Here is an 8,438-nt window from a genome sequence, read left to right as displayed (position 1 = left end):
CATATATTCAATGTACATATGTAAATAAACACTTCAGTAAAAAAAAAACAAAACCCTTTGACTCCAGCATTGCCCATAGGCAAGCACATTCCTTATACTTCTGTATCTCCATCAAAAACAAGACTGACTTTAAAATCTTAGTTCCAAAAATTAATCCTAAAAATGCTGTCCTACACATGGTCCACTGGCTTGAAGAGGTTCAGATCATTTGCTGGACCACACAGGGCCTGTGAGACAAAAGCTACTGCTTAACCGTCTGGTAGAGGATGAATGGATACCAAGTCTCAACCATTTCTTGACAAAAGAAGAGATGAGGGTGAGGAGTAAAGAGGCATTCCCACCAAAATATTGGACGAAAAGTCCTATAGTGAAAAAGAGAGTTCAAATCTGACCACAAAATTGTGAACAACCTGCCACCAGGAATCTTTCCAAGTGTCATGGTTTAACCCCAGGCAGCAACTAGGACCCCACAGCTGCGGGCACAGTTCTCCCCCTTCCCCCTAAGAGCGGCAGGGAGAAGAAGGAGAAAAGAAGGGAAAGGAAAGGAAAAAAACCAACCTTTGTGGGTTGAGATAAAGACAGTTTAATAAGCAAAGCAAAACAAGGAATTCATTCCCTGCTTCCCATGGGCAGGCAGGTGTTCAGACATCTCCAGGACAGCAGGGCTCCATCATGTGTAATGGTTACTGGGGAAGACAAACACCATAATCCCAAATGTTCCCTCCTTCCTTCATCTTCCCTCAGCTTTATATACTGAGCATGACATCATACGGTATGGAATATCCCTTGGGTCAGTTAGGGTCAGTTGTCCCAGCTGTGTCCCCTCCCATCTTTTTGTGCCCTCCCATCCTGCTCCCTGGTGGGGCGGTGTGAGGAGCAGAAAAGGCCTTGAGAGTTTAGCAACAACCAAAACCATCAGAGCGCATCCAACACTATTCCCATCCCAAACCCAGAACACAGCACTACACCAGCTGCTGGGAAGAAAGTCAACCCCATCCCAGCTGAAACCATGACACCAAGTCATGACAGTACAAAGCCAAGTGTAAAACACTTGCAAATTCATATATATTTCAGGGGTCCCTTAAGTATGCGGCCATGTTCACATAAGCAGACTCCTGTCTTGTCCAGTGCTGACAAAACATCAAGTGTAGGCAAAGCAGAGTAAGCAAAGAACGTCGTCCAGTGCTTGGTGGACCAGTCTGAGGATCAGCTGCCAATCGTCAAACCTAGGACAATACTCACAAAGCCCGGCTTGCAGTGCACCAGGAGATGAGATGTTTCGTATGCTCAGTGGGACAGCCAAAGAACCGAAGTTACCGAAGAGAACGAGCTGCGGAAACTCTATTCCTCCCCTGAAGAACTGCCCTTCTCTAATTGGTCACTGCTGTAAGGATGACGAACCTTCCCACACACCTGAAAATGGATGACCATTGTCACAAGTACCCTGGAAGAGAACCTGAGAGCCACCTAGGGCTGAAATGGCATTTCCCTCTATTTGTTTTGGATCCAGACTACCACAAATTGAAGGCGATTTCTCAAACCAGTCAGGCTGCAGTTTGTAAATAAGCAGGCTGCAGGTAAAAGAAAGCAAAATGGGGTCTAGCTGCTAATGCCACCGTCACCCTTCTGTTTGACAAACAAAAGCTTTGGAGAGTCACAAATGGGTCTTTATCTTTTCTTTCACTCTGACAACTTAGAATAGTTGCAGGAAAACACCTGGGATAAAAAAAAAAATTACTTCAGTGACCCTTCTGGCTTACAGCACGGCCACCTCTTATCGATGCAGCCGATGGTTGGAAGGGTTCCTGAAGCCTGCCAGGAAAGGTGAGCTTTACAGCAGCGGGAATACATCCTTTAATTGCTGGAAAGGGTGTTCCAGCAGGCAGGTAGCCCAGGAGATGTAATCCCAGGCCAAATGGAGCCTTGGCTTCACATCTGAAGACACGTTTGCGTGCTCCAAAGCTTACCTACTTCCCCCCACTCCATCTTATCTGAGGAAACACAATCACCCGAAGCACACGGTTTGTCAAATATCAGGTGTTGGTATCAGGATACCAGACCCCAGCAACTCGTGACAGCGTTCAGCACGCTGTGTGGGCACTTGAAAGATTAATCTACTTGCCAGAAAAAAAAAAAAAAAACCCAACCAAAAGAAACACAGCAGGGTTGTTTGGTACAACCCACCCTTGCGCTGTCAGCAGGGGGTGTTGGAAGAGGGTGGTTGGGAAGAACATCAAAACCCACGTGTAGGAGCTGAGGGTGCCCGTCCTTCCTCCAGACACGAGCAGCGGGTGAAGCAACGACTGCCAAAGCTCCTGGGCTGAGAGCAGTATGGCACCGTTCAGCATTACAGCCCCCCGATGGGCCAGTGTAGGCTACGGCAAAATAGCTACCAAGCTTGGAACAGGATGCTGAAAGAACGAGAAAAATCAGCCCCATTTTTTTCTTTAGCAACTTACGATGCTCCGACAGCTCTGTGAAGTCCAAGTATGAGGTTTCTCCTCAAGAAAGGTATGAAAAGGGCCTTATTACAAAAGAGTGCCTTATTTGCCACTGGAAGCAGAAATGGAAAGAAAAAGCTCTTGTCTTTCGATCTTTGTGCCATAAGAAGCAGCTCCTTTTCATGTCATTTGCAGGGTTGGGGAGGTACTAATGCTTCACACTGGGCGAGGTGGGAATTAGGACCTGATCTTTTATGTACATCACTATTACCCACTGAAGCAAAAAACCAAATATTTTAAAAAAAAAAGTTGGAATTTCAATAACAAGCCTCAATTAGTTTTTGGTGCCTTTAGCTAAGCTTTTCATTTGAGCGCGTGAAAAATGTTCTAATTAAGCCACCTTCTGCCTCGATTTCTCCAGATAGCTTCCTGCTTCCGCAACAAATGCCACAGATGCCAGAGACCACAGAGTCCTTCAGTACACAGCCGTGATTCACACCGAGGGCAGATCCACTCTGTGCACTCAGTAAAGCTCGGGTTATATATGAGCAAAAGAAAATTCAGTAATACCATTAAAGATTGAATTAAAACAAATACATGCAAAGAGACTAAATCCTTACAAGGGGACTTTAGTTCTGGCACTTCTGTCACTTGCAAACTTGGCAATCCCCTTTGTCAAAAAATTAAAAAAAATAAATTGAAAAATGCTTCTTTTGCATCTTTTATTTTGCACACCCACCCAGGACCACCGCTATTGAAAATACTCTGTAGTACTGGGTGTTGAATAACGGTGGAATCTCTCATTTTATTTGCTCAAGTTTTCACAGGTGAATGTGTAAAATCTACAAAATTCTGAAGACACGAGACAGAAAATTTGGGCAGGCTTTCATGAAGATGGTAAAAAATGCATATCTTTGACTACAGGACGCTGCCTTAGTGGGATCTGGAGCCCAGATGCAAACCAGAACCACAATACCATGTTTCCGAAAGGTCTTATGATTTTTATTTATTTTTTTTTTAAACAAGGTAAAACAATTAGTCTATTTCTTAAGTAATCATTTGGCTGAATTAAAACAATAATTAGCCTGAGTCATAAAGACATGTGATGAACTACAGCCCACATGGTTAAAACTTGGCAAAGTTATAAGCAATAGGAAGGAGGTTTTACAACGGGAAAGTCAGTTCAATTTTGTTGGCAAATGGTGCCGCTCAACCCAACTATATCACGTGTGCACCAACTGATACCCACAGATACTATGGATTCACCTGGTTTTCTATCACCGTTTTTCTCTTCTGGCCCAAACTGTTCCACAGATCACTGTAACTGTACCTCTTCCTTTTTTTTTTTTTTTTTCCCTTTTTTCCCTGTGCTAAAGATTTTCAAACGTGGTTTTATTAAAGGTCACAGAGAAAGACAGTGTGTTACTTTGAAGAAAAGCAACTTTCTTTGAAGAGCAACATGAAAGTCAGTATCTTGTACTGTTCAGCTCACCGTACTACTTTTCATCACACTCCCTCCACATGTCAACTTAACAATAAACATAATCTCATGCGTGCAGCATCCCCCTGCAGACGCCGCACCGCAAATCACTAGATTGAGCTGCTTTATGAAGCTGCCCAAATCTGACTGCTGACTTTCAAAACATGCTGAGTAATGAAAAAGATGCTCAAGCAGGTCAGCAGCGTGCACAGCATTTGGCACATCCAAACACTAAAGTGCATGGAAAGCTTTTAATTATCTGCATCATTTTCATATAGTTTCTCTTAGGGCAATAAATGTGAAGAAAATAAAGCCTGCGTACCTGTTGTCATTCAAATTATAAGCTTAACCATTTCAAAATATCTTTGGGATGTGAAGTATTTGACTTAACTGATTCTATGATATGTGTTGGTTATCACAAATGAAGGTAGTCAACAGAAAAGTCATAACTACCCTACTTAGCTATATCACTGTTCCATGAATTTAGATAAGCCAAATATGACAGTATCTTCTTAAATGGCCTTGTTAGAGCCATGAAACTTGTATTTCTCTAATTTGGCATACAGCATGCATATACAAAGCAGAAACAGAACTATGTTTAAAAATGTATTGATGTACTTTATGCATTTGTAGTAACATCTGAATCATCTCCACTTAACGTGTTGCGGAACTGCAGCATAAGCCATTTACCCAGGCTAATATGCAGCAGGGTCTTTACATTTTCCTTCCCACCGAACTTAATTAACAAATCACTGTGATTCAACCCATGTGACACACTGGCTCTTGAAGAGTATTTGTTAAAAATTATTTGTTACAAGTCAATTTTATTTCCTTGTAAGACTTCATCAATACAAGTGTAAACATTGACTATCAAGTATGGGTAAATGCTGTACCCTTCTGACAAAATATATTTTAGTTCTTAAACAAAGAAATGGCGTGATATGCAATGCAGAGCATCAAAAGGAGTGAAAGTCCCTTCAGGAAGTGATGGGAAACAATAAGCATAAGGTCTACACAGCAACTCATTGTTTCCTAAAGACAGAACTCACAGAGTCTCCGTGGAAACAAACACACTTGATATCCATCACTGATTGATTTAAATAATAGATAAAAAAAAGTAGAATTTGGCCCCTCCAGTGGAAGCAGTAATGTAATTAAAGTTGACATCGTAAGTTCAGGTTGCCTTCTACCACATTATTCAAAACCAATGAATTCTATTCTAACGTGCACGTCACACAACTTTATGAAATCTTATTCAAATATATGGGTTCAATGGCAATATATAGCTGTTTAGAGCATCTCAACATTGACATCATGCTGATGGAAGCTATTATGCAACTACATCGCCCTGAGTCTCTTGACTCCAAGGAAATCGACTGTACTTTTCTAACATGCCAGTAGTAGGCTTATCCATATTTGCTATAACTCTCTCATTTGGGCCTTTGTGGAATAAAGACTCTGCATTGATTTTGTGCAAGAAAAAAAAAATCCCCCCTAACAATCACAGTCAGCGATTTTCAAGTATGAATAATTCAGAATATGAAAAAAAAATAATCTTTTCTCTTGGCTTGTGAGGAAAAAAAGACAAAACACAGTCATTCAAGCTTGTGCTGTCTATATAAAAATTCTGTTTATGTCAGACTTCATTGTAAAACAACAACCAAATATATTCATATTCAAACTCATCATCACATTTCAGTCAACACTTATTACGCCATGTATTTTATTATTTAAAAAGAGCTTACCTGACACATCTACAGTAGGAATATATTGAAATAACCCTAAGCCACATTACTCACACAGATAGATCAATTTTCAGTGAACGAGATACCTGGCAAAATAGTATTCAGATTGGCTAAGAGGCAAAGCAGAAGAAACCACAAAAGTTATTCTTATTGCTGTAATGAGAAGTGTGAAACTAAAAGGGACGGGTTTTTTTAGTATATGCAATTAAAATGAAATATTATTGTCAAACTCACAGTCCCTTTTAAAAGTAAATATATTTCATTTAAGTTTTCAGGAATGAATAATTCAGAATATGAAAAAAAAGATTTTATCTAATGCATTACCAACTCACCACTGCTACTACCTGCACACCCTCACAAGACAACAGACCAAAATAAGACCTAAGGAACAAACTTAGGAAAAAAAAAAAAAGAAAGAAAAATGTCAACGTCTTAGCACAGAACACAGCAAAACATTCATCCTTTATACCAACTCTGTTTGCTACCAGTGTACTTTTAAAAATCCTATTATACAACATACAGGAAAAAAATAATCATTGCTCACGAGTGTGAAGCAATTGTCTCTAAACCACAGGATTGCCCAAATGGATGTTTGAAAAGGGTCCTTAATTTTAGAACAGGATGCTTGGAGACATATTTTCCTATTGGAGAAAAAAGACCTAGTAACAACCAGCAGCAATCTCTTTGCTGTGTGCCATATTTATTAATAAAGATTTCAGGGTAATTCTTCTAATTATCATCCAACTGAAACATAAATAAATACACAAATCACTTTCATATAAAGTTTCGGTACACTTGACAGTGTTAAATTCAAGCTCGTTGTTGAAATTAAATATTCAAACCCAAACACAACCTCTAATCTGATAAATTGATTGCAGCTAAGGAAGAGTTGGATTTGTTAATGTGATGAATTCCTCACCTGGATTCAAACCACATAAAGTAAGTTATATGCAGAACTGCTAATTACTGCCTATGTTAAGAAATATCAATGGCTTCATTGAAGAAACTCACAATAACATCTATACCCACTGATTAATGTTTTGATGTAGTTAAAAGACTTAATTGTCTACGCAAGGTGCAACTAGAATTATTTTGGTGATGGGAATTTCTTGAGAGTGCATTTCTAAATGCCAAATAAAAGTCAGTTCAGACTCCAGTTTATCATCTTTAATCTGTTAAAATATTGGACCTGACACATGTTCCTGCTGTCGGGTGCCTTAAATAGGTGGGATTCTAAGCAAAGAGCTCTTCTCATACAAGTGCTATGCACCGGTTAGGGTACGTACAGAAAATCTGTTTGGGAATATAATGAATGATATTATCTGCATGTCACTGACAGAATATCTATTATTAGGCCTGTGGTTGTAAATTACTCTTCCCTTTCTCCCTGCCCCCATCCCCCATGCACCCAAGAGCAGATCACTTTCACTGCCATTATTGTCAGGCATATTAAATTTTCAGGATGCACAGTTGTGGTTTCCAGGTCTCTATTTACCCCCTTGAACCGCGTTTTTAACTGGGCATTTTTACACTTAAAATGACAGAGCCGAGACACAATACTGTTTTGTCCACTACAACTACGAAGGAGCAGATTTGTAATTGACTCACGTTAATACTCGCAAAAAAAAAAACCAAAACCAAACACCACAACCCGAACCCTCATTCATTAAAAATCGCTTAATGATTTAGAAAAAGATTTGTGTAACTCGTATTTCCACCTCTAAAAGAGACATTTTCTTACTGAAGAGGTTGTGTAAAACAACAATTTCCCATACAAAATAACACCACCTCTGGCTTACCTGCCCCAGATGTTAAGGAGAGGGTAAGAAACAGCTGTAGCGCTGCTTTTCCACCGTGAAAAGCAGCAGATTTCATAGCTCATTAAAACGTGATGGCAGTTCTATGATAAATGGCTTACGGGAGCTTAAACAAAGCGATGCTGCTCTGGAGAAGCATCGTGTGAAACAAAGTCATCCTTCTGACAGCTCCTGCTTTTCAGCAAAGCTGAAAGAATACAGGGCTCTCGGGGGAAAAAAAATAAAAAATAAAGGCTAACAAAGGAAAAATAGAAGGAATTTGAAAGAAGCAGCCCAGCCGCTGGATGAAGTACCACCTTCCGAAAATCGCCCGCACGCCTCTTTACACCTCCCACGGAACAAAGGCAGCCGAACGTGGCTAGGTGGCTACTTACATGTGGCATTTCTGGGTTTTTGGTTTTTTTTGGCCGCCCTCTCCGCGGCACCCGCCTCACCCACCGCCCCCGCCGCTGCCGGCGGGCACGAAGGACGGAGGATGCCACATCTGGCCAACACCGCCTGGCGTGGGCCAACACAAAGCGGCGCCGACACGGCCACCCACCCGCACCCACGCAAACCCCTATATCTCCCCCCTCCCCTCCCCTCAACCCCTTCAGGGCCGCAGCGGGCGGTCCCCGCGGGGAGAAGGCTCCCGGCGCGGAGCAGCCAAAGCGATGCGCCGGGGATGCCGAGCGCCGCGGGGGGATGCCGGGCTGTGAGCACCGCAACACCGTTTGTGGTGCCGGGGGGAAGGGGAAAGGATGTCCTTCCTACCTGTTCTGTCTCTCCGTGGTGCCCAGAAGGGAAGAACCGGCGGCTCCTGCATCCGTCGGATGCCGCCCCCGCCCCGTGGAAGAGCCGCCGCCGCCGCTCACGGGCGCCCCGCAGCGCTCCAGCTCCCAGCCCGAGCCTCTCTCCCGAATCTCTGCCTTCGCCCTCCGACTCGCGAAGGAAGGGGTGAGGCTGGATTTAGCCG

The sequence above is a fragment of the Charadrius vociferus genome, unplaced genomic scaffold (genome assembly GCF_000708025.1).
Source record: "Charadrius vociferus isolate BGI_N301 unplaced genomic scaffold, ASM70802v2 scaffold134, whole genome shotgun sequence".
Lineage (NCBI taxonomy): Eukaryota > Metazoa > Chordata > Aves > Charadriiformes > Charadriidae > Charadrius > Charadrius vociferus.
This window is presented reverse-complemented; position numbering follows the sequence as displayed.